Source organism: Diceros bicornis, unplaced genomic scaffold (genome assembly GCF_020826845.1).
Source record: "Diceros bicornis minor isolate mBicDic1 unplaced genomic scaffold, mDicBic1.mat.cur scaffold_238_ctg1, whole genome shotgun sequence".
NCBI lineage: Eukaryota > Metazoa > Chordata > Mammalia > Perissodactyla > Rhinocerotidae > Diceros > Diceros bicornis.
Genome location: NW_026691118.1, coordinates 329294 through 356357, shown reverse-complemented (window position 1 = coordinate 356357; position 27064 = coordinate 329294).

Sequence of the window (27064 nt, the reverse complement as noted above, 5' to 3'; positions counted from 1 at the left end):
TGTGTGACATCACACCCATTTTGAGACATCACACACTTTGAGCAGGATAAAACTAGGTTAGCCTTTCACATCTCTCAAATTGTGTGATATCACTCCCGTTGTGTGAGCGCAGTCATATTGTTAACTTTGATATGACATCCAGAGTTTGTATGAAATCACTCCCAGGTTTCTGTGAAGTCTTTCACATTTTACTCTGACTTATATCCCTATCGTGTGTTTTATGTAACTCTCATTGTTATGTATGAATTCACACTCATTTTCCTTAGAGATACCACTCCAAATGTCCATGACAGCACCAGGTTGGTGTGTGCTTTCACACACTTTGTGTGTCTGACCTCACTCAATGTCTGTATGACATCACACCAATGGTGTATGTGTGATAGTGCTCACATTTGTGTGTGAAAACACACACATTGATATGTCTGACACCGTTCACATTTTTGTGACATAATTCACATTTTTATGTATGACATCACACCTATTGAGTGTGTGTGACAACATTCACATATGTTGACATCACTCCAATTGTGTGTGACATCACTCGAATTTACCATATGAAATGGCTATTGTTAAGTGTCATGTCACTCCCAATATTCTGTGTGATGTCACATTAATTCTCGAGGACATCACTCTACTAGTGTTGTGACATCACTCCCATGGTGTTTCTGTGACTTCACTCATATATTTTGGGTGACATCTTTCTGTTATGTGTGATATCACGCGTGTTGTGTTGTATGACATCAGACCAATAGTGTGACATCACTCCCACATATGTGTGACATCAGTCACATGTCCTTTGTGATATTACTCACGTTTATGTGTGAACTCAGTCTCATTATGTGTGACATCACATCAATAGTGTGACATTACATCCGCTACGTGTGACATCAGTGACATGTTCCTAGTGACATAATTCACATTTTAAAGGGTGACATCACTCCCAATGTGTGCATGTGATATCACTCCCACTATTTTGCGTGGCGTGACCACATGCTTGGTGACATCACATCAATTGTTTGAGTGTGACAACATCCTCATTGTGTGTCACACCACAACATTTGTGTGTGACATTAACCTTAATTCCCGTATGATATATCAACCATTATTATGTGTGGTGTCACTCCCAGTATTATGTATGATATCACACCAATTGAGTGTGGCATCACTCTGATAGTGTTTGACATCCTTCCAATGGATTGTGACGTGGTTCACATTTTGTGTCTGACATCACTCCAATCGTTATGTGGGACATCACACCCATTTTGGGACATCACACAACATGAGTGTGCTAACAATAGGATAGACGGTCGCATCTCTCAAATTGTGTAATATCATGCCCATTGTGTATGATGGGAGTCATATTCTTAACTGTGATGTGACACCCACTGTTATGTATGACGTCACTTCCAGGTTTCCGTGAAATCGCTCACATTTTACTCTGACATATCGCACTGGTGTGTTTTGTGTAACTCTCATTGCTATGTGTGAATATTCACTCATTTTCCTTAGAGACACCACTCCCGTTGTCTGTGACATCATCAGGTTGGTGTGAGCCTTCACACACATTGTGTGTCTGACATCACACCAATGGTGTACTTGTGACAGGGCTCACATTTGTGATTGAAAACATACCCAATGATATGTGTGACACCTTTTACCTTTTTTTGTGACATAATTCACATTTTTATGTATGACATCACACCTATTGTGTGTGACAACTTTCACATGTGTTGAAATCAAACCAATTGTGTGTGGGTTAGGGTTAGTGTTAGCATTAGGTTTAGAGTTTCGGTTAGGGTTAAGGTTAGGGATAGGGCTAGGGTTAGGGTTAGGGCTAGGGCTGGGTCTAAGGCTAGGGTTAGGTTTAGCATTAGGCTTATGGCTAGGGATAGGGTTAGGGTTATGGCTAGGGTTAGGTTTGCAGGTAGGGTTAGGTCTAGGGCTATGTTTAGGTTTAGGGCTAAGGCTAGGGTGAGGGCTAGGTTTAGGGTTATTGCCAGGGTTACGGATAGGTCTAGGGTGTGTTTTAGGGCTATGATTAGGGTTAGGTTTAGTGTTAAGTTTAGGGCTAGGTTTAGTGTTAGGTTTAGGGCTAGGGTTAGTGTTAGAGTTAGGGCTAGGGTGAGGGTGAGGTTTAGAGTTAGGATTACTGCTAGGGTTAGGCTTATGGCTTAGTTTATTGCTATGGTTAGGGTTAGTGTTAGGGTTAGGGTAAGTGTTATGGCTGGGGTTATGTCCAGGGCTAGGATTAGGATTAGGTTTAGTGTTAGGTTTAGGGCTAGGGCTACTGTTAGCTCTAGACTTAGAGTTAGGGCTAGTCTCGGGCTAGTGTTAGGTCTAGAGTTAAGTCTAGGCCTAGTGTTCTGGCTAGGGTTAGCCTTAAGTTTACAGTTATGGTTAGAGCTTGGTCTAGGTCTAGGTCTAGGGCTAGCATTAGGGCTATGGTTAGAGTTAGGTTGAGGGTTATGGTTAGGTTAAGTTTATGTTCAGGGTTAGTCCTAGTGTTGGTGTCAAGGTTAGGGTTCTTGTTAGTGTTCAGATTCAGGTTTGTGTTCGGGTAAGGGTTTGGGTTCGTGTTTGGGTTCTGGTTCGGTGAGGTTTAGGGTTAGGCTTATGGCTTAGAGTCAGTTTTAGGGTTAGAGTGAGGGTTAAAGTCAGGATTAGGATTAAGTCTGTGCTATGGTTAGGGTTAGGTTACAGATTAGGGTTAGGATTAGTGTTAGCTTTAAGGTTATGTTAGTGATAGCGCTAGGGCTAGGGTTAGGGTTAGGTTTATGGATAGGATTTGGGTTAGCGTTAGGATTAATACTCCGTTTAGGGTTACGGTTACACATAGTGTTAGGTGTTGGTTTTGGGCTACAGTTCGGTTTAGTGTTAGTGTTATGGCTAGGGCTAGATTGAGCATTAGGGTTAGTGCCATGGTACAGGTTAGGGCTAGGCTTAGGGTTAGAGTTAGGTCTAGGTCTAGAGTTATGGTTAGGGCTATGGCTAGGATCATGGTTCGGTTTAGGGTCATGGTTTGTGTTAGTCTTAGTGGCAGGGGTACTGTTAGGTTTAGGGTTAACTGTTGGGCTATTGGTTGGGAATGGGAGAGATCGGTTTAGGGTCATGGTTAGGGTTAGGATTAGCATTAGTGTTGTGGCTACGGTTAGGGATAAGGTTAGGGTTAGGGCCAGGGTTCGGGTTAGGACTGGTGTTAGACTTAGGGCTAGGGATAGGTCTGTGGTTAGGGTTAGTGTTAGGGCTAGTGTAAGGGTCCGGTTTAGGGCTGGGTTAGAATTAGGTCTAGGACAAGTGTTAAGTTTAACGTTACACTTAATGTTAGGATTTGGCATAGGCCTAGGTTTAGGCTTAGGGTTGTTTTAGGCTTAAGATTGGGATTTGGGTAGCGGTTTTGGTTGGGGTTGGGGATAGGGTTACTGTTAGGGCTTGGGGTTGGGTTAAGAACTGAGTTCTGGTTAGTCTTAGGGCTAGGCTTAGGGTTAGGGCTAGGGTTAGGGTTAGGGTTACGCTTGGGGTAGGTTTAGTGTTTGGATGATGGTCAGGTGTATGGTTAACATTAGGATTAGGTTTTGGGAAAGGCTTAGGTTTAGGTCTAGGGTTTGAGCTAAGGTTAGGTTTAGGGTTAGAGTTCAGTTAGGTTTATGGCTATGGTTAGTGTTAGAGCTAGGTTTAGTGCTAGGATGCTGGTTAGGGCTAGGGCTGCGGCTGGCTTTAGGCTTATGGCTATGGCTAGGATTAGGGTTAGTGTTAGGGTTAATGTTGTGTGCATTAGAGTTTGGGTTATGGGTAGGGTCAGGGTTAACTTTAGGGTTATGTGTAAGGTTAGCTTTATATTTAGGGTAAGCGTGGGGCAGGCCCCATGGCTTAGCAGTTAAGTGCACGGGATCCGATGTTGGTGACCCAGCTTTGTATCCCAGGTGCACACCCACACCGCATTTCCGGCCATGCTGAGGCCGCGTCCCACATACAGCAACTAGAAGGATGTGCAGCTATAACATACAACTATCTACTGTGGCTTTGGGGGAAAAAATAGGGTAAGCGTTAAGGTGACGGGTAGGAGTAGTGGTAGAGTTAGGGGTAAGGTTAGAGTTGGGTTAGAGTTAGAGTTATGCTTGGGGTAGGGTTAGGGCTTGGGTTAGGGTTAATGTTAGTGTTAGCATTAAGGTTAAGGCTAGGGCTAGGGTTAGGACTATGGTTAGGGCTAGAGTTAGGCTTAGGGTTAGGGTTAGCATTAGTGTTAAGGCTAGTGTTAGGCATAGGGTTAAGGGTAGTGTTAAGGTTAGCACTAGGTCTAGGGATAAGGCTAGGGCTAGTGTTAGTTCTAGGGCTAGTTCTAGGGTTACTGTTAGGGTTACAGTATGGGTTAGGGCTAGGCTTAGGGTTAGGGTTAAGGCTATGTTTAGGATTAGGCTTAGGTTTAGAGCTAGATTTATATCCGTGGTTAGGGTTAGGGTTAGGACTAGGGCTTGTGTTGGGGTTAGGGCTAGGGCTATGATTAGGTCATGGTTAGCATTAGGGTTAGGGCTACTGTTGGGTTAGAGTTATGGTTAGGGTCAGGTCTACATCTAGGGTAGAAGTTAAGCTTATGGCTAGGGTTATGGTTAGTTTTATGGTTACAGTTACGGTTATGGTTACAGGTAGGTCTCGGGTTAGGCTCAGGTCTCTGTCTAGGGTTTGGCTTAGCCCTAGGTCTATGGCTAGGTTTAGGGTCAGGGTTAGGTTTAGGGTTAGTACTAGAGCTACGTTTAGGTTTACATTTAGGGGAAGGGTTAGAGTTACAGCTAGGTTTAGGGTAGGGTTAGAGTTAGGGCTAGGGTTAGGGTTTGATCTATGGTTATGGTTAAGGTTATGGTTATTTTTAGTGCTAGATTTATGGGGAGGTCTAGCGTTAGGGTTACTATTATGACAAGGGTTAGGGTTAGGACTAGGTTTAGGTCTTGGATTAGCCTTAGGTTTAAGCTTAGGGTTTGAGTTAAGTTTATAGCTACAGTTAGTGTTAGGTCTAGAGTTAGTGCTACAGTTAAGATTAGGGCTAGGGCTGGTCTTCGGTTTAGGGTTAGGGTTAGGGCTAGGGTTCGGATTACAGTAGGGTTAGGGTTAGTTTTGGGCTAGGGTTAGGACTAGAGCTAGAGCTAAGGCTATCATTAGGGTTACGACTAAGTTAGGGATAGTGTTAGGGCTAGGGATATGCTTAGGATAAAGGCTAGGGTTAGGATTAATGTTATGGTTATGGTTAGGGATTGTTTAGGTTTTCAGTTAAGGGTAGGTGTAGGGGTAGGTGTAGGTTAAGGGTTAGGTTAGGTTTAGGGATAGTGTAGTGGTAAGAGTTGGGTTAGGGTTAGAGTTAGAGGAGTGGTAGGCTTAGGGGTAGGGTGAGGGTTGGGTTCGGGTTAACGTTACGATGAGTGTTAGGGCTGGTGGTAGCATGAGAGTTAGCGTTAGGGCTCGAGTTAGGCTTAGGGCTAGGATTATGCTGATGGCTAGGCTTCGGCCTAGCATTAGGAGTAGGGTTAAGAGTAGGGCTAGGATTAGCGTTATGGTTAGCATTATGGGTAGGGGCAATTTTTGGGCTATAGCTAGGGTTAGTGGTAGGTTAGGGTTACATTTAGAGTTAGGGTTTGGGTTATGTATAGACTTAGGGTTAGTGTCAGGTTTAGGGCTAGTATCATCTTTAGGAGTAGGATTAGGACTAGGGTTAGGGTTAGGGTTTGGACTTGGGCTAGTGTTGGCATTAGGGTTAGGGCTAGGATTAGGGCAGAGTTAACATTAGGGTTAGGGTTAGGGTTATTGTTGGGTTATGATTAGTGTTGGGTGATGGTTAGTGTTAGCATTAGGGTCACCTCTAGGCTGGGGTTGGGGTTAGGCCTAGAGCTAGAGTTAGAGTTAGGATAAGTTTTAGGTTTAGGGTTAGTCCTAGAGTTAGGGTTAGGTTTACTTTTAGTGGTAGAGTTATTGTTAGAGGTAAGTTTAGTTTAGGGGCAGGGCTAGGGCAATTGCTGGGGCTCGGTTTTTGTTAGGGACAGAGTTACGTTTAGTATTAGTGATCAAACTAAGGTTAGGGCTGTGGCTTAGACTAGGTTAAGTGTTAGGGTCAAGGTTAGCCTAGGGCTGAGTTATAGTTAGGGTTAATGTTAGGCTTAGGGGAATGGGTAAGGTTGGGGTTAGACATGATTTAGGATTTGGTTTAGGGGTAGTTTTAGGGTTAGGGTTAGTGATAGGGCTAGTTATAGGGTTATGGTTAGAGCCAGGGCTATGGACAAGGTTAGGGTTAGCGTTAGTGCTAGGACTAGGTCTAGATTTATGATTAGGGTTAGGGTTAGGGTTAGAGGTAGGGTTAGTGTTAGGGTTCGAGTTATGGCTAGGGCTAGGGCTAAGTTAAGGTCACATCTGGGGCTAGGATTTGTGTTGGGTTAGGGTTAGCATTGAGGGTTAGGGTTAGGGATATGGTTAGGGTTAGAGTCAGGTGTAAGGGTAGAGTTTGGCATAGGGTAGTGTGAGGGTTTGTGTTAGGGTTAGGACTAGTGTTAGGCTAAAGGTAGGGCTAGGGCTAGGGCTAGAGTTAGGGTTAGTGTTAGGGTTAGTGTTAGGTCTAGCACTATGATGAGGGTATGGTTAGGGCTAGAATTAAGGTAAGATTAGGAGTTATGGTAGGGTAAGGATTTGCTTTAGGGTTAGGTGTAGTGCAGGGTCACGGTTAGGGCTGGGTTTAGGGTTAAGGGTAGGGTTAGTGATATGGGTATGGGGATGGGTTTATAGTGGGAAATGGGGATGGCTTTTTACTGTTTGGTTAGGTTCAGGGTTAGCATTAATGTTTGTGCTAGGGTTATGGATAGTGTTAATGTTAGGGTTAAGGTCAGGGCCATGACTAGGGTTAAGGATAGGTCTAGATTTAGAGCTAGGGCTAGACCTGGGTTTATGGTTAGGACTAGGACTATGGTTAATTTCATGTGTAGGGCTGGGTTAGTGTTAGGTCTAGGGCAATGTTTAACGTTAACCTTACAGATGGGGTTAGTGCTAGGTTTAGGGTTACGGCTAGGGTTGTGGTTACTGTGAGCGATAGTGCTAGGGTTAGGGTTAGGTTTAGGGTAGAGGTTGTGTTGGGGTTGGTTTAGGGTGACAGTTAGGGCTCAGGGTGGCGATGGAGTGTTAGTGCAATGGTTAGGGTAGGACTATAGTTAGTGCTAGGTTTAGTGTTAGGTTTAGGGTTAGGGTTAGTGCTAGGTCAGGTTAAGGGCTAGGGCTGTTGTTAGTTTTATGTTTAGGGCTATGGCTAGGATTATAGTTGGGGTATGAATGGGTTAGGGTTAACGTTAGGGGTAGCGTTATGTGTAGAGCTGGGTTAGAGTTCGTGTTAGGTTTAGGGGTAAGGGTAGGGGGGGTTAGGGATCGGTTTGGATTAGGGTTAGGTTTAGAGTTAATAGTAGGTGTAGGTGCAGGACTTGGATTAGTGTTAGGGTAAGGTTTATGGTTAAGGTTAGGTTTGGTACAGAGTTAATGTTAGTTTTATGGTTAACGTTAGGGTTATGTTTGGGGTTAAGCTTGCAGTAGGGTTAGGTTTAAGCTTAGGGTTTGGATTAGGATTAGGGGAGGTGTAGGTGTAGGGATAGATTTAGGCTTAGGGTTAGGGTTTGTGTTAGTGCTAGGACTGGGGTTAAGGTTAGTGTTAGGCTTGGCTTAAGGTTAGGTTTAACAGAGCGGTACATGTAGGGATAGTTTTAGGGTTAATGTTAGCGTTAGGGTTAGGGGTAAGTTTAGGGCTAGGGCTAGGTTTAGGGTTAGGGCTGGGGCGAAGGTTAGGATTATGGCTAGTGTTAGGAATAGTGTTATTATTAGGGATGGAGTTGGGGTTAAGTTTGGGTTAGGGTTAGTTTTATGGTTAGTAGTAGGGTTGGGTTTAGGGTTGCATTCGAGTCTGGCCTATGGTTATGGAGGGGCTAGGGTTTTGATTAGGGTTATTGGTTAGGGAAGGAGTAGGTGTAGGAATAGGTTTAGGGTTAGTGTTCGGGTTAAGGTCAGTGGTAGTTGAAGGGTTTGGGTTAGGGTTAGTTATAAGGTTAGGGTTAGATTTAGGTTTACGGCTAGTGATAGAGTTGGCATTAGGGTCTAGAGCCATGGTTAGGGTTAAGGGTAGGTTTATTGCTAGGGGTAGGTCTGGGGTACAATTAGGGTTAGGGTTTGGGTTTGTCTTAGGTTTAGGGTTAGGGTTAAGTCTGGGTATAGGGCTGGTTTTAGAGTTAGGGCTAGGGTTAGGGTTAGGGTTAGTGCTAGGTTTAGGGCAAGGGTTTGGTTTAGGGTTAATGCTAGGATTAGTGTTGGGGTTAGTTTTGTGGTTGGGTTAAAGAGTTAATGTTAAGGTTCAGGGTAGTATTAGGGGTAGGCGTATGGTTAGTGTTAGGGTTAGCGTTAGAGTTAAGATTAGGGTTAGACTTAGGGGTAGGGGTTAGCTAAGATTTAGGGTTATGGTTACAGTTAGGCATAGGGTTAGGGTTAGGTGTAGGAGTAAGTTTAGGGTTATGATTATGCTTAAGATTAGTGTTAGTGTTATCACTAGGGATTGGGTTATTGTTAGGCTTAATGTTAGGGTTAGTGTTACGGTTAGGTTTGGGTTTAGGGTTGGGTTAGTGTTAGGGTTCGTGTTACCTTAAGTCTTAGGGTCTGGGTAAAGAGTGTTTTAGGGATAGAGGTAGGGTTACAGTTAAGGTTAGGGGTAGTGATATGGTTAACTGTGGGAATTGCGTTAAGTTTGACATTAGGGCCAGGGCTAGAGTTAGGTCTAGGGTTAAGTTTATGACTAGGGCTTGGTCTAGGGCTTAGACTAGGGCTAGGTTCAGTTTTACTGTTAGGTTTAGTGTCAGATTTAGGACTAGGCATAGGGCTGCGTTAGTGTTAGTGTTCGGGTTTGGGCTAAGTTTTCGGCCCAGTTTTAGGGTTAGGGTTACAGTTAAGGTTAGGTCTAGGGCTGGGGCTCGTTTTAGGATTATGGATAACATTAGGGTTAGTGTTAAGGCAAGGGATAGTGTTAGGGGTCAGGTGGGGACAAGGATTAGGGTTAGGGTTGTGACTGGGTTTACGGCTAGGGTTAGTTCAAGACTTGGGTCAAGGTTAGAGTTAGCGTTATGGTTAGAAGTAGATTTAGGTTTAGGGTAAGGGTTATGGTTAGGGTTAGGGTTAGTGCTAGGGTTAGGTTTATGGCTATGGCGAGGGTTAGGGCTAGGTTTAGTGTTAGTTTTAGGTTTATGGCTATGGTTAGGTTTAGAGCTAGGCATTTGTTTAGGGTTAGGCACAGCGGTAGGGTTATTAGGTTTAGGGTTACGTAAAAGGTACAGTTACAGTTAGCATAAGTTTTAAGATTAGAGGTAGGCGTAAGGATAGGAGTGGGGTTGGATTAGGTTTATGGTTATGGTTAGGTTTTGGGTTAGGGTTAGTGTTCGTGTAATGGTTAAGGTTAGGGCTAAGGACAGGGCTAGATTTAGAGTTATGACTAGTGTTATGGTTACTGTTAGAACTAGGGCTAGGGTTAGGATTAGAATTGGGCTAAGATTAGCGTTAGAGTTAACATTAGGGTTGGGTTATGCTTGGGGTTATGGATATTGTTAGGGGTAGGTGTAGGTGTTTGGCTAGGTTTAGGTTTAGGTGAGGGGTTGGTGTAGGGGTAGTGTTAGGGTTAGGGTTGCATTAGGGTTAGGGTTAAAGATAAAGTTAAGCCTAGAGCTAGGGTGATAATTAAGGTTCAGGTTAGGGTTAGGGTTAAAGTTAGAGTTAGGTTTGGTTAGGTCAGGGGTAGGGTTAGGGTTAATGTTGGGTGAAGTTTAGGGATGGGTTAGTAGTAGGGGTAGGTGTTGGGTTAGTGTTTGGCTTAGGGTTAGGGTCAGGGTTAGGGTTAGGGTTATGGTGAGAGTTAGGGGTAGGTTTAGTGTTAGAGTTAGCATTAGGGCTAGAGTTCAGGTGAGGGCAAGGGTTAGGGTTAGGGCTGATAATAGGCCTAGAATTATGGATAGGTTTAAGACTAGGGTTAGGGTGGGTTAGTATAAGGGTTTGTGTTAGCGTAGTTTTAGATCTACGGTTAAGGTTAGTGCTGCGTTAGAGTTATAGTTAAGCTTAGTGTTTGGTTTAGGGCTAGGGTTAGGGTTAAGGCTAGTCTTATGTCTAGGCTTAGTGTTAGGGTTAGGACTAGGGCTAGTGTTGGGTTTAAGGCTATGGTTAAGGTTAGCCTTAGTGTTAGTACTAAGTTTAGGGATAGTGCTATTGTTAGAGTTAGCGTTAGGGCTAGGACTATGGAAAGGGCTAGGGTTATCATTAGGGCTAAACCTAGGTCTATAGTTATGGTTAGGTTTAGAATTTGGCCTAGAGTTAGGGTTAGGGTTAGGGATATGGTCATGTCTGGGGCTAAGTTTAGGGTCAGGTCTGGGGCTTGGATTTGTGTTAGGGTTAGGGCTTGTGTGGAGTGCTATGGTTAGGTGTAGGGTTAAGTCTAGTGCTAGGGTTAGGGTTATGGTTAGTGCTAGATTTAGGGTTAGTGTTATGTGTAGTGCTAGCATTTTGGTTAAGCCTAGTGTTAGACTTAGCAATTGGGTTAGGCTTAGGGCTGATATTAGGGTTAGGGTTAGGTTTAAGAGTAGGTTTAGTGTTCAGGCTACCATTATGTTTAGTGTTTAGGTTTGGCTTAGGGTTAGGAATAGGCTTAGGGTTAGGGCAAGAGTTTGTGTTAGGAGTCTGTCCAGGATTAGGGTTAGAGTTACGGTTGGGTTAGACTAAGTTTTAGTGTTAGGGTTAGGTTTAGTGCTATGACTAGTGTCTGGGGTAGTGGTAAGTGTTGGCTTAGGGCTAGGGTTAGGGTTTGGGCTAGGGTTTGTGTTAGGTTTAGGGTTAAGGTTAGGGATAAGGCTTGGGCTAGAGCCAGGTTTAGGATTAGGGCTAGCATTAGGTCTAGGTTAAGCGTTATTTTAAGGCTATGGGTAACATTAGAGTAGGATTAGGGTTAGGGTTATGGGTAGGGGTAGGCTAAGTGTTTGGGTTAAGAGTATGGGTAGGGATAAGGTCACAGTTAGGGTTAGGTTTAGGGTTAAAGTTGGGGTAATGTTAAGGGTGGGTGATGTCTAGTCTTAGTGTTATGGTTAATATTAGTGTTTGTGCTAGCATTAGGGTTCTGCATATGATTAGTGTTAGGGGTAGGGTTAGGCTTAGGCTTCGGTTTGGATTAAGGTTAGGGTTAGAGTTTGGGTAGGGTTAGAGTTAGTTTATGGAGAGAAGGAGGGGTAGGGTTGGGGTTAAGGTTGCATTCGGTTTAGGGTTAGGATTAGGGTTCGGGTTCCGGTTAGGGTTAGGGTTAAGGTTAGGCTTAGGGTTTGGATTAGGGTTTGTGTACTAGTTTGGTTTAGGATACCAAATGGCAATCTGTGCCAGATGTTTTTTAGGTATTATGTGATCCTTACTAGCTGAAAGGAAGGGAGATGGGGTATGAATTTATTTCCAGGAATGGGTGCTAGACATGATTTGGCTCAGCTCTACTCTGGATTCCCTGTCCTATACAAACCTGCTCCCAGGTTTAAGGATAGGGTTAGGGTTAGGTTTTGGTTACGGTTAGAGTTAGTTTTATAGAGAGAAGGAGGAGTAGAGTTGGGGTTAGGGTTGCGTTAGGCTTGGATTTAAGATTAGGGATAAGGATAAGGTTTCGGTTAGAGTTACAGTGAGGGTTAGGGTTAGGGTTAGGGCTAGGGTTGTATTAGTGTTAGGGTTATTGTTAGGATTAAATTTAAGTTTAGTGTTAGCCTTAGTGTTTAGAGTTAGTGTACTAGAGTTAGCATAGTGTTAGGGTTAGGGTTAAGGTTTGGGCAAGGGCTAGGTTTAGACATAGAGTTAGAGTTATGGTTAGTGTAAGGTCTGGGTTTTAGGAATAGGGCTAGGGCTAGGATTAGTTTCAGCTGTAGGTTGGGTTAGGGCTAGATCCAGGGCAAGGGTTAGGGTTAGGGTTACAGTTAGGGTTAGAGTTAGGGCTAGGGCTAGTGTCAGGGTTAGGGTTAAGTCTAGGACTAGGGTTAGTGTTAGGGATAGGGCTAGGCTTAGGCTTAGTGCTAATTCTTGAATTATTGTTATTGTTAATGTTAGTGTTTGGGTTGGAGTTGTGTTGCGGTAAGGGTCAGGTATAGAGTTAGTGGTAACCGTAGGTTTAGTGTAGGGGTAATTGTAGGTTTAGATTTAGGGTTAGGGTTAGGGATAAGGTTACGTCTAGAGCAATGGTTAGGGTTAGAGTTAGGGCTATGGTGAGAATTAGGCTTCATGTTCGGATTAATGTTAACATTAGTTTTAGGGCTAGGGTTGGGGTTTATATCATGAATCCTAACCCAACTTTAGCTCTAACCCTAAACCTACCCCAAGCCCTAAAACTCCCCCAGCCCTAACCAAATCATATGCACACTCACTGTAACTGTAACCCTAAGCCAACTCTAACCCTAACTTAAAACCTAGTCCTAGCCCTAGCCCTAACAGTAACCCTAACCCTAGCATAACCCTAACTCTAACCCTAGTCTTAACCCAAACCCAAACCCTACGCCTGTTCCTACACTTTCCATTGTCCCCACCCTAAGGCACACACAACACTAATGGCAGACCTAACCCTAATCATACCCCTAGCCCTAACCTCAAAACCCGCCCCGTACCAAACCATAAAAATGAATCTAGTTATAAACCTAAAGAGAATCCTAACCCTAAATATAATAACTAAACTTAGCCCTAAGCCCAGCCCTAACGATAACTCTTGCCATAACACTAACACTATCACTACACATACTCCTAACTCTCACCATAACCCTACATGTAATCCAACCCTAATCCTATCCCTAGCCCTTGCTGTAGCCCTAAACCAGTCCTAACACAAACACTAGCTCTATTCCTAATCATATCCCTACTGCTAAACCCAACCTTAACTGAAACACAAACCACCTCATCTAACTCTAAGAATAACCATAACGTTAATCCTAGCCCTAGCCCTAAACATAACCCAGCCTTAGCCCTAAGCCTAACACTAACCCTACCCAAACCCAACCCTAACCCTAACCCTAATCTGAACACTAACTCTAAGACTAAACATAACCCTAACCCTAACATGAACACTAACAGTAAACCTAACCCAACCCAACCCTAACCTTAAAGCTAGCCCTAAGCATAAGCCGAACCCTAACCCAAACCCTAAACCGGGCCCCAAATTTAACCCTAACCCGAAACCTAATCCGACACTAAACATAAACCTAATCTTATCCTGACCCGAAACTTAAACCTCACCCTAATCCGAAGGCAAACCTCAAAATAAAGCTAAGCCTAAACCTCACAATAACCCTAATCCTAACCCTAACATGAACACGAATCGGAACCCTAACCCTAAACAGAACCCTAGATCTAAACCAAACCAGAACCCAACCCTACCCCTAAAACTAACCCTAACCTTAAGGTGAACACTAACCCTAACCCGAACCTGAATCCAAACCCTAACACTAACTCAAACGCTAACCCGAACCCTAACAATAAACCTAACCTGATACCGACACCAAACACCAACCATAACCCTAAACCAAACACTAACCCTAACACTAAAACTAACGCTAACCTCAACCCTAACCCGAACCAAAACATAACCCTAACTTGAACTCTAAGCCAAAACCTAACCCTAACCCTAACAATAACCCTAACCCAAACCCTAACTGTAACCATAACGTTAAGTCTAACACGAAAAATAACCCTAACCGTAACCCGAATCTGAATCCTAAACCTAACCCTAACTCGAACCCAAACCCAACCTGAACCCAGCCCTATCCCTTATCCAAAACTAACCCGAACCCCAGCCCTAACCCTAAGCCTAAAGCTAACCCGAACTCTAACAATAACCTGAACCCCAAACTTAACCCAGACTCTAACCCGAACCTTAACCCTAACCCTAAAACTATCACAAACACAAAGCTTAATCCGACCCTAACACTAACACCATCGAGAACCCAAACCTTAACTCTAATCCTAATCCAAACACTAACCTCACCCTAAACCTTAACATAACTCTAACAGTAACCTTAATCCTAACCGTCCCAACAAAGCAAAACATAACCCTAACCCTAACCAGAAAATGAACTTGAACCCTAGCCATAACCCTAACCCAAAAATAACCCTGACCTTAAACCTAACCCTAAACTTAACATGAAAATCAACCCTAACCATATAAGCAATCCTAGCCTGAACTGTAACCCTAACCCAAAACCTAATCTTAGCCCGACTCTAACCTTAACCCTAACCAGAACATGAACCTGAACCCTAAGCCTAACCCTGACTCGAACACTAGCCCTAAACATTACCCTAACCTGAACCCTATTGCTAAGCCTAACCATAACCTGAACTCTACACATATTTCTAACCCTAATGTTAACCCTAACCCTAATCCAAACCCAACGCTAACCCTAAACCTAACCCTAATCCTAGACCTAAATCGAACCCTAACGCTAACCATAACCCTAATCAGAAACCAAAACGTAAACCTAACCCTAAACATAACCCAAACCCAACCCTAACCCTAACCCTAACCCTAGCCCTAACCCTAACCCTAACCCTAACAAGAAACCTAAAGGTAAAGCTCAGCATTTTTCGAACCTGAAACCTAATAATAACCCTAATCCGAATACTAACCCTAACCTCAGCATAACCCAAATCCTAACACTAACCCGAACGCTAACCTGAATCCTAACCCTAACAAGAACCCGAACCCAAACCCGAACCCTAACACTAAACCGAAGCCTAACCCAGCCAGAACCCTAAGCCTAAACTGATATCAAAACCAAGCCCTGACCCTGACATTAATCTGAAAACTAACACTAACACTACACCTAACCCTAACCCTAAATCTAACTCGAACTCTAACACTAACCCCAACGCTAAACTGAACCTGACCACTGACCCTAACCCTAAGCCTAACCCTAAACTCTAAAACTAACCCTACACGTAAAACAAATCTGTACCAAACCCAAACCCTAACACTAACCAGAACCATAACCCTAATGCTAACCATAACCCTAACCCCAAAAGTAACAGAAACCCTAACACTTACACTAACCAGATGATAACTCTATGCTAACTGAACCCTAAGCCTAATCTGAAATCTAACCCAAACCTGGCAATCAACCATAACACTAACCTCAACCCTAACCCTAACACTAACCTAAACTCAAACATACCATTAACGCGAATCATAACCCTATCCCTAACTAGAACCATAAACCTGACCCGAACCAGAAACATATACCTAAATATAAACCTAACACAAACCTGAAAACTAAACCAAACCCTAAAACTGACAGTAACCGGAAACCAAACACAACACTAAAGTAACACTAAGAGTACCCCAGGAAATGGTTCTGGGGAGAAAAGCATGACGAAGGGCACGTGCGACGCCTTCTGTTTGAGTGCAGAGGTGCCAGGCAGAGGGCGACAGGATGGCTGGATCGGCTCACTTGCTTTCTCCAAAGGAGGCTGGACAACCAGCCAAACATCCTACCTGGGCCAGGCCACTTCCAGAAGGAACAAGGTCAAGAGGACATAGCCCTGGGGATGGCTGCCAAGTCTCCTGGGGTGTGTGCTGGGCCCCGTCAGAGGAGGAAGCAGCCTGGCAACGGGTGTGCCAGACGTGAGATCAGAAGGCCTCCCACACCCGGGTCCCTGTCCTGCCCAGGCCTCACGAGGGAGGACGATGGTCATGGCAGTGGCGAGTGGGGTGGGGCTGCTGGCTAGCCTGCCCCGGGATGTCCCGAGAGAGGGCGCCTGGGGATGGGCTGCCCCTGGAGAAGTCTGAGGGACCGACCCAGCTCGAGGCCGTCGGGGGCAGAGAGAGAATCCCACTCCACCCTTTCCCTTAAGTTTCTTATGGCTTGCCAAACCGTTAACAAGACAGGTTCGCAAGAGAAAATCATACCCAACTGAAGAATATGAGTGCATGGCAGAAACCTGGGAAAATAAGTCTCTCCACACAAAGGCAGAGATTCTCACCTTGCATCCTCTCCTGAGCTTATGAGAAAGGAGGATGTTGGGGGTGGGCTTGTGGAAGTCAAGACTGGAAGAAGACAATTGTCATGCAGAGGGACATGTAATGTCTTGTCTGAACCATTTCCCCTGCACCGGGGTCAGGTCCAGAAGGGACAGCACGGAGGTAACCAGCAACCCACCTCTCTGTGGTGGGGCTGGCCCCGGGGCGGGCGTGGGGGTGGTAGGTGGAAGTGGGATGGCATGTGAGTTGGTACCAGCGGTGGAGGCAGCAATTCAGAGGTCAGGGATCTCTCTTTCTCTCTCTCTCACTCTCTCTGTGTCTCTCTCTCTCTCTTCTCTCCCTCGGAGACATGAGGAGAGAAAGGTGGGGCGCCCTACCCACCTCGCCTACCTATCCCATGGTCCCTTCTTTCTCTGGCAGCTCTCGGAACCATGTGGGCTTGGGTTCAACCCCCTCAGGCCAAGGGTGCATGCTTGGCCACCCAGGACTAGGTCTGGCCTTGGGGGTCCTCAGTGAAGGCCCCATCCTCCCGCCAGGATCTGACCGGCTGGGGCATCCCTCGGCGACTACCAGCTGCAGCTGAAGGAACCCCACCCTTCTTGACTTGGCTTCAGCTGCTGTCTCCCTCACCTCCCACAATTCCTCACAGATCGCAGGCCTCAGCACTTCCTTGGAAGGGTGGGTCTGCCCAGGGTGGCCACAGTCAGACTGGGGTTCGAGCTCAAGGTTCTTCCTAGGCCAGTTGCTTTGTCCTGGGGCTCATTTTTTTCTGGAAAGACAAAGCCATGGCCTCACCCCATGCCTAGACTTGGCGACTGCATACAGGTGGAGGAAAGGCTCTATGGAGACAAAAGAGCTGAGACAGGCATATGGCAAAGCAGGAAGTGCGGTGCCAGCAACCCGTAGGCATTTGGGAGCCTATGCCACACTGGGCAAGCCCTTCCGGGGTCAGTTCCCAGCCTCCTCTCTGGCTTCGGGAAAGCCTGGCCTTCCTAGGGCCCAGGCCATGGTTCTGGGGAGAAATCCGCGATGGAGGGCACCCGTGAGGCCCTCTGCCTGAGGTCGCAGGTGTCACGCCCAGGGCAACTGCAAGCCTGGCTCTGCTTGCCAGCTTTATCAAAAGGAGTCTGGCCAAAAAGCCGAACCTGGCACCTGGGCCAAGCCCCTTCCGAGGGGACAAGTTACGGAGGACGTAGCCCTGGGGACGTCTGCCAAGTCTCCTGGGGCGTGTGCTGGGCCCTGTCAGAGGAGGAAGCAGCCCAGCAAGCGGTGTGCCAGACCAGAGATCAGGCGGCCTCCCACACCAAGGTCTCTGTCCTCCCCAGGAATACCAAGGGAGGACGATGGTCTTGGCAGCGGCAAGAGGGGTGGGGTGGGCGCTGAGCCTGCACTTGGATGCCCCAGGAGAGGGCGCTGGGGGATGGGCTGCCCCTGGCCAGTTCTGAGGGACCCACACAGATAGGGGTTGTTGGGGGCAGAGAGAGAATCCCCCTCCGCCATTTCCCTTCAGGTTCTCATGGCTGGCCAAATCATTAACAAGACAGGTTCAATGGCGCAAATCAGACCCAGCTGAAGAACATATGTCCATGGGAGAAACCCGGGAAACTGAGTCTCTCCACACAATGGCAGAGACTCTCATCTTGCATCCTCTCCTGAGCTAATGACAAAGGTGGATGTCGTGGGTGGACCTGTGGGATGGGAGAAGGGAGGGAGACGATTGTCATGCAGATGAACATGTAAAGGCTTGTCTGAACAGTTTCCCCTGCAATGGGGTCAGGTCTGGAAGAGAAGGCATGGAGGTGACCAGGAACCGGCCTCTCTGTGGTGGGGATGGCCCCGGGGCGGGCGTGGGGGTGGTGGGTGCAAGTGGGATGGCGTGTGAGTTGGCACCAGCCAGCGGTGGAGACAGCAACCCAGAGGTCATGGATCTCTCTCTCTCTCCCCCTCGGGGACCTGAGGAGAGTAAGGTGGCGCCCCCTGCCCACCTCGCCTACCTCCCCCATGGGCCCTTCTTTGGCCACTCTGGGAGCCCTGCGGGCTTGGGTTCAACCCCCCACACCCCCGCACAGGTCAAGCGTGCATGCACGACCGCCGGGGCCTAGGGCTGGCAGCGGGGGTCCTCAATGAAGGCCCCGGCTCCCGCCAGGCTCGGACCGGCGGGGGCGGACCTCTGGCGCCACCCTGCTGCAGCTGTTCCATCACTGCCCTTCTGGACTTGGCTTCAGCTGTTGTCTCCCTCCCTTTCCCCACTCCCACTCAACTTGAAGGCCGCTTCCCTTCCTTGGAAGCATTGCTCTGGCCCTGATGGCCACAGGCACACTGGGCTTCAAGCTTAAGGCTCTGCCTGGGCCAGCTGCTTCATCCAGAGGCTCATTTCTTCCTGGAAAGACAAAACCATGGCCTCACCCCATGCCTGAACTTTGTGACTGCAGCCAGGCCAGGTGTAGGAAAGGCTCTGTGGAGTCAGAAGGGCCGAGACAGGCAGATGGCACCACAGGGCTAGGGAGCCAGGGCCAAACTGGGCAAGCCCTTCCGGCGACAGGTCCCAGCCTCCTCCCTGGAGTCAGGAAGGCCTGGCCTTCTTGGTGTCCAGGCCACGGCTCTGGGGAGAAATCTGCCATGGAGGGCACGTGTGAGGCCCTCTGCCTGAGGTCGCAGGTGTCACACCCAGGGCACTGTAAGTCTGGCTCGGCTTGCCTGCTTTCTCCCAAGGAGGCTGGCCAGCCAGCTGAACCTGGCACCTGGGCCAGGCCCCTTCCAAGGGGACGAGTTCCGGAGGAGATAGCCCTGGGGATGGCTGCCAAATCTCCTGGGGCGTGTGCTGGGCCCCTGTCAGAGGAGAATCAGCCTGGCAAGGGGGGTGCCAGACCTGACATCTGGCAGCCTCCCACACCTGGGTCCCTGTCCTTCCCAGGCCTCCCGAGGGAGGACGATGGTCGTGGCAGTGGCGAGTGTGGTGGGGCTGGCGCTGAGCCGGTCCTTGGATGCTCCAGGAGAGGCACCGGGGGATGGACTGCCCCTGGCCACGTCTGAGGGACTGACCCAGCTCGGGGCTGCTGGGGGCCAACCACAGCATGTCCACAGCCCTCTCTGCAGATCGAAGCACCAGGCAAGCACCTGCCATGGCTGATCCCATTAGTCCCTACAAGATCACCATGAAATTTATCCTCTCCCCCCAACATTTCAGAAGAGCAAACTGAGTCTCAGAGAGATGTGGGGATTTGCCCAAGGTACACAGCTGGCAGTGGGCAGAGTCACCACTGTGCTGAGGGGTGAGTGACTACTCACCTAGTAAACAGCTGGTCCAGGACCCGGTGGGATGTGTCTGAGGCTGAGTAGTTGACCATGAAGGTGGTGAAGCTGGAGATGTTCCTACTCAGGAAAGCTGGTGCAATGGACTCTGTCAGCTTCTCCATCATGCCTGCCTGGAGGCCACGCATCCTGCAGGCCTCATTTAAATTCACACCTTTCAGAACCTCCTAACACAGTCTCTACCATCACATATCTCACATCCAGAAGAGCATTACATGATTTCCTCCTCCTTCCTCCCATTGAGATAAAATGAGTGCATGAGGAAGGGCAGTCTGTTTTGGCTGAAGCAAAGGCAACTCCCTCTGGTTATAGCAGGCACACGACTATCTCTTCCAGGCCAAATTTTTCCCACCAGGAGTCCATTGTTTAAGGAAATCATCATTCCCTCTCTTTCATGGGTCTGGTTTCCCCAAGAACACAGTGAACCATCCCCTCTCCCTGTGCTGCATCACCATAAACCCACAGCCAGAAGATAAGCACCAGGTTAAAACACCACCAGATCCTGAATTCAGTCACTGCTGAGACCCTCCCATCAATGTTGTCATTCAATCGTGACTCCTGAGGACAGCTTTCCCCTGAGACCCACTCCCAGCCTGTCCTCAGCTTCTTATAGCAACACTGAGATTTCCTCAGAGTCCTCCCAACCTGGGCAAGAAACATTCTGAAATGTTCTCTTTATTAATTTTCAGGGACTGGGGACATAGGTAGATGTAATTTGAGTGTGTATGTGCAGTAGTTTCTACGCACATATTCTGTTTTTCAGACAGATAAAATAGTGTGGCTACTCAATGCACCAAGAAAATGGATAACTGATCAAATTTTTTCATGATGTGAAGTCTTTAGAGAGTAAATGTCAGGGTTAAGAGCACAGACTATGGAGCTAACACCTCACGTCCAAATTCCATCTCAATCTCTTATTAGATATTTGTATTGACTGAGTTATTTACCTGATTGGTGCCTCAGTTTCTTCATCTCTCAGTTGGCAATAATGATCAGCATACCTATTTTGTAGGTTTATGGAGAGTATTAAAGGAGTTAATGTTTGAAAAATGCTCAGAACACCTAGTGTATTACCAGTGCTGTACCTATATATTAGAAATAAAATTTAGAAATTCTTCTGACACTGCCTGTGAGCCCCAGAGGGTGAGACTGTTGCCTGGATGTATGTAAAGAATGCACTCCATGACATACGATGAATAAATGAGTGAACAACATTGGCGAATGCATTACCAATGTCACCTATGTCACCCTACAGGCATTCCCAAGCCGAACCACACACAGACATTCCTGCTCTGTCCTGCATCACAGTTCTTGGAGGAATGACTGCGGTTTCTTGGACCCTGGGAACCGTGCCCACTAAAGGTTCTTCTCTGTCAGCAAGCACCAGTCTTTGTCCAATTGCTGCAGCTCACACGGTCTGCGCTCTGATCCTTGTCTTCACTCGAGGGAGAAGTGCCATCCCCAGAGCTGGGCACACGCAGAGGCTGAGCCTTGGAGAAAATGATTCCCTGGCCCTGGGGCAGGTAGAAGAGCGCAGGGACAGAGTGGGACTTGGGGAAAATCCTCCAGGTGTTGTCAGAAGGGATGGAGGCAGGGGATGTGTCAGCAAGGACTGGTCTGGTTGGTGGGCCTTGGTGGTTAAATAGTAGGGGGGCTGGGAAGTTTCATAGCTTCTAGCATAATACAATCAATATGACGGTCATGAAATCAGAATCAGCCTAAGTAAGGCCAAATTAACCCAATGTCAGCTGTTACCTGACTCTCTAATCCAGTAGTGACTTATAATAAGGGTATTCGTGTTCTATCATCTCCTTTTCATTGATTGGCTAGAGTAATTATTCTTTACATAGCCTGTCTATTTTTACATAGTAAAGAAAAAGTGAGTTTTAAAACAACCCTCCTTGGAAAAGTCTCCCTAACATATTGAATTAATAACAGAAGCCACGACAGGAAATTCACCACTTATTTTGAGCTTTAGTCTCTGGTTTTAGATCTTCCTAACTGGTAATTTACCTAGACTTCTGTCTTCTTTCTTGAGATTAGTCCACATAGGACTAAGTAAGAGTGCAACCTCATACCATGTGAGAAGTGGTGGGACTCTAGGAAGAGGTTTGTTTCATTCTATCAGTGTGTGTGTGTGCGTGTGTGTGTGTGTGTGTGTGTGTGTGTGTGTGTGTATGAGACTTTTTGCTGCATCTGGCAGTGTGGGCCAGTTTAGACTCCTTTTCTAGGGAAAAAATTTCCCTAATCACTTTCTCTGGACTTTCTTTTCACTGATGGCTTCACCAGCACTGTCCAATAGTAACATTAAACACTCTATATTATGGAATTTAAATATTTTTTAGTAGCCACATTTTAAAAAATGAAAACAAACAGGTGAAACTAATTTTAATAGTATATTTTAACCCACTATAACCAAGATATTATCAATGTGGGTGCAGTCTATACAAAACTTAATAATGAGAGAGTTTACATTTTTTTCCTGAGTTTCATAAATCTAGTGTGTACTTCCCACTTACAGTACAATCTCCATTTGTAAGTTGAGTTTTTTCAGACATACATTCTCTGCACTGAGATTTAATGTTCACAGTTGTCAAACAAGAGTCACTAGGAGTGGGGTGGATGATAATTTCACTACTGATTTAAGCTCTAAGGGAGCTATGAACACCAACTGGTCAATGGGTTAATCAAATGAATAGTCATATAGTATAGAAGAATGGTACGATTTGGGATTTAGAAAAAGACTGGGGACCATGTGTCCTGACAGGGAGCTCCAAGGATTTTGTTGTTGAGAGTGACAAGGACAAAAAGAGAATAAAGTCATACACATAAGTGTCTAACAACATGGGGGGGAAGAAATGACCTGCCGTAGTCCTGAGTTTTGACCTCGTGGTTTTTTTTCTTGACCCAAATCTCTTTGATGATGTCCCAGGACACAGGTCAGATTAATCCCCACAGTGAGAGAAGGAGAGTAGAAGTACAAGGCATCTGACATAATTGTCCTGGGAAGGAAGGCTTCATTTACAACTCTGATCCACTTTCACAATTTATTTTTATAGGGTAAGAGGAAAAGAAGTATGATGGTCCAATCATCACAGAGGAAGTGAAATGATTGTGGAAAGCAATCTAAACCAAAGCCTGGTTTGAGCATCTCCATCCCTTTGAGGATGTCCAGTTACATATTCAAGAGGCCAGTTACTAGAATCACATTCTATCTTGGCAATGAGGTCAGATGCCAGCAAAGGGAGGAAACCTTGGAGCAGCCCCAACTCTGCTGGCAGAAGAGACTGCAAGGTCTCCAGGCCTGCAGAGTACAGGAGAACTGTTAAGTGCTTTGGACCTTGCCAAAGCCCTGCCCAACCTTGCACCTAGTAGCACAGGTGTATCCCTGTCAGGTGAGCTCGCAGGTGTTCTGAACTCCAGTCCCATGCCCACCCCTGCCTGGTCTTCAGATTCGGCAGAGATGATCCCAGGAGCTGGTCTGTACATCCCACAGCTCCTTTGCAAATGTCTTCTGGTGACTGAGGAAGATATCAGGAAACAGGAAGGGAAAGTGAAGACGGCAAGAGACAGACTCGCGGTAGCACTGATGCAGACAGACTCGCTAGCCAGGCAGGGAGAGTGAGGGGCCAAGAAGGACATCCCGACAAACACGATGAAGAAAACAGAAGACGGCGCAGATGACATGGAGCTCATACTACTTTAATGCCTCTGCAAGGGTCCTGATGTCTTCTTGCTTTGAGCTCTTGAAACTTTAATATATACCAATAATTTTCTTTTCTTTGATTCATTTGCATGACAGAGAAGATACAGACAGTGATCCTTCGGAGGTGAGAGATTGGGTTTCAGGTGAGGAGAGAAAGGAGATCTTTCCTTCTCATTTTGTTCTCTCATTTTCCTTTACTGAGTGTTATCTATTTGTATTTTAAGACCAAGAGTTATCACAATCAGGGGATTCCTTAGAGTTTTGCCCTCACAGTCACAGAGAAAACATACCTAGTCCAAATGGATTGTCCTTTTTGTGTAATATTGCAATAGATTCCAACATAATATATCACTGAAGAGCTGTTATATCTGTCTTCTCAAAAAAGACACCTACTTCTGGGTCTCTATTTTTCTGGTATTTGTTGCATGTTGAATCACAGTTGCATATAATGAAATATTGGATTGTCCCTTTTTTTAGATTTATATGTGTTGGAAATTTGATTCATGAAAATTGATATGCCATTGTGGTATGATGCTGTCAGGAGAACGACTGTTTTCAGCATCACAAGTCTCACAATAAGCCAGTGTGTTGGGATTGTCTATTTGACTGATCGAGTATGTTGCACTCTTCAAATCCTCTTTATCATTACTTACTTTTGTCCCACAGATTTATCAGTTTCTGAGAGCAATGTGTTAAACAATAATAGAGTATCTTAGTATTTATATCTTCCCTAAAAAATGAGTTATCTTTTAGCTAAATCTTCTCTCCTCTATTCTTCCATGTGGTAATCATCTGGAATTTTCATTCGAATGTGTTTTTAATGTCTTGTTTTAAAACTAATACTAAATTAGACAGACGGTTTTTTCCTTTCCTCATGACTCCTGTTATGTTTTCCTGGGTTCACATTTCTTCTTCCTGATGTACATTCTTTACAGGTTCTTTCACTGCAGGCCTGTGAGAGGTCAACTTTGAGTCTGTTTGTAAGTCAGAAAACGTCTTTCTTTCTTTGACACATAGTTTGAATAGGTGTGTAATTTAGCTTTGGAGTAATTTTTTTCCTTCTTTGTCAAGTTATTTAATATTTCTGAGCCTCCACATCTTTATCTTAAAATGGGAATAAATCTCTAAAATTGTGACTGTAACTGAGATAATACATGCAGAGCTTTCCAGTCATGTTGCTTAGAAGAAATTGGTCAATAACGATAACTATTATCAATCATTATAATGATATTATAATAATTAATATATAATAATATATTAATGTATAATGATAATTATACATTAATTTATAATTATAATGTACAGTATATAATGTATAATGTATGCAATGTATAATAATAATACATTAATATTATTAATCATTAGAATCTTCATAGTGTGCATTCTCGGAGAATCACTGCTTCAGATTGAGAATGTGAAGCTCACACACAAAAAGTCTGAGAGAGTGCCATGACTGTGACTTTAATTCTCAGCCCTTGGGTATCTTCAGCTGTGGTCATCTGCACAGTGTGTACAGATAATGTAATCTGTTCCCACAGACCCACTGCAGAACAACGCAGCCTGCCTCATGCCTGGAATGCTCTGGGTTGCTTGTTGGGGAGCCTCTGCTGTGAGGCTAGTTGGACTCTGTACAGAGAAAGATGGAAAAAGGCTCTTTCTTTTCCCTCAGATTTCTCCCACCGAGTATTATTCACTTTTACATCCAGAGCAGATACTCTCTTCCCAGAGCCTTGGTGTTTCTCTGGGATTCAGACTTCCCAGACACCTAGTCATTTCAGCTCCCAAGGCCCAAGGTGACTGCAGAGTCATGTCTCACCCACTCCTCCCATCTTGGTCTGTTTCCCGTCATGGAGGACCCATGAGTGGGGAGAGGAGCCATTGAGGGAGATTGATCTGGAAGTCCTGGTGAATCTGAGCTTCAGAGAATGAAGCAGAAAAGGGGAACCTGAGACTGCCAGGCCTTCAGTGGGTGAGGAATATGGAGGAACCGAGAGGGGTGTGATGGCTGCACAGAGTGAAGGGGAGGGATGTTCCAAATTTTCCTAAGAAGGGAAACCTTGCACTGAAGTGGGGATTCGATTTTACATGATGGCAACGTCTGTGCTGGTTTCACCAATTCTTGTGTCCCTGAGGGATGAACTGGTGTGACACCACAGGACAGAAGTTGCAGTCACTTTCAGGACTTAAGGAAGGTGAAACCTTTCAGCTTAGTCCCCTGTGAGCCAGTCAGGGGCCAAGTCTAGAAAGGCTCGGAACCTGTGTCAGTCCAATGTGGTTTCGTTCTATTCCAGTCAAGCTCCTCTGGACACCAGCTGGGAAAAAAGGACCTCAGATCTAGTCATATCTAGTTATCACAGCTTCTGTAGGTCGCCATGAGGCAGGTAATAGCCCAGGCATCGTCACTGGGACCTCATAGTCGCCCTCCTTCTTCTGCTGGCAGACAGTGACTTGTGAGGTGAGGAGAGCACATCAGAATGGTCCAGTCAGCTGCCCAGTATGGGAGACTCCAGGGGAAGGAGATGCCAAAGCCACAGAGACCCGATGCCTCCTGTGTCTCCCTCTTCCTTTTTTCCACTTAATTTTCACCCTCAGTCCTTCTATTCCTTCCCTTTTCCCTCGTTCGGCTCTCTCTCCCTCTCTTTCCCCCACATGTTCTAGCTTAATTGAGGTGTTAACGACATACAGAAAACTGCATACATTCAAAGTGAACAATTTGATACATTTTGATTATAACTTATTGAACCATCACCACAATCAAGAAAAGGAACGATATCTACCCCAAATTTCCTCATGCTCATTTTAATTCCTCCTTCCCTGCCATTTGCAAACACATTCTCATTCCCAGGCAATGAGTGATCTGGTATATATCCCTATAGATTTTCCTAAAATGTTTATAAATGGGATCATATACTATGTACTCATTTTTTACTGGCTTCTTTCACTCACCATAATTATTTTGACATTTATGCTTGTCATTGCATGTACTATGAATTCATTCCTATCCCCAACCCTTCCCTGGCAGCACTGTGCACACACCCGAGCACTTCCCAGGTTGGTGTGAGAGCCAATAGTAATGCTGCATCCCCAAAAGTAGGAATGTGCCTTGGTGCAACTCTGGGAGGGGTTGGCGGGAGCCCTGGACCCTCACATGAATGCTTTCCTGGATGGTTGGAAAGCACACTGTGCCACTGCAGTCCCAATGATTGGCCAATGCTCAGAACCCATGAAGAAGCCCCAGCCACCAAGCACAGAGGCTGGCATGAGCATAAGGAAAGGCAGCAGCAGATATACACGCACATGTAAATGCTTTCCCAGGTGGCACAAATACCCATAGTAATGCTGCGGTCTCACAACTGTGTACGTGCCTTCATGTGGTGGCAGCTCTGAGCCCAGTGGGAATGCTTTCCCAGCGAGTGGAAACACCCACTGTACGCACACAACTTCCAGCATATGGGGTGGGATCAGAAACACAGCTCATGCTTCCCCCACAGCAGTAGCAGGTGGAATCTACGACCTGATACTACCACAAATACACAGGCAAAAGATTAGTTCATCAAACACCATAAGAAACTACAGTAACAATTCAGGGCAGAAGGAAATGACAAATTTCCAGAAACGAAACTTGAAGTCATAGAAATTTACAATCTAAATGACACAGTTCAAAATAACTGTCATAAAGAAACTCACAAAGTTACAAGAATGTTCAGATAGTTTGATGAACTCAGGAATAAAATTAATGAGGAGAAGGAATACTTCATCAAAGAGACTGAAGCTATTAAAAAAAACAAGCTGAAAATCTGGATATGAAGAACATAATTAAAAAGATAAAAAAGAATCTAGACTCCTTAAAAAATAGAGCTGATATCATGGATGAAAGAATTAGTGATTTAGAGGATAGAAATATAGAAATTCTTCCAGCGGATGAGGAGAGAGAACTCTGATTTTTAAAAAAGGAAGGAATTCTTGTAGAAATATACGACTCAACTATAAAAGCAACATAAGAATTATACGTATTCCAAAGGGATAAG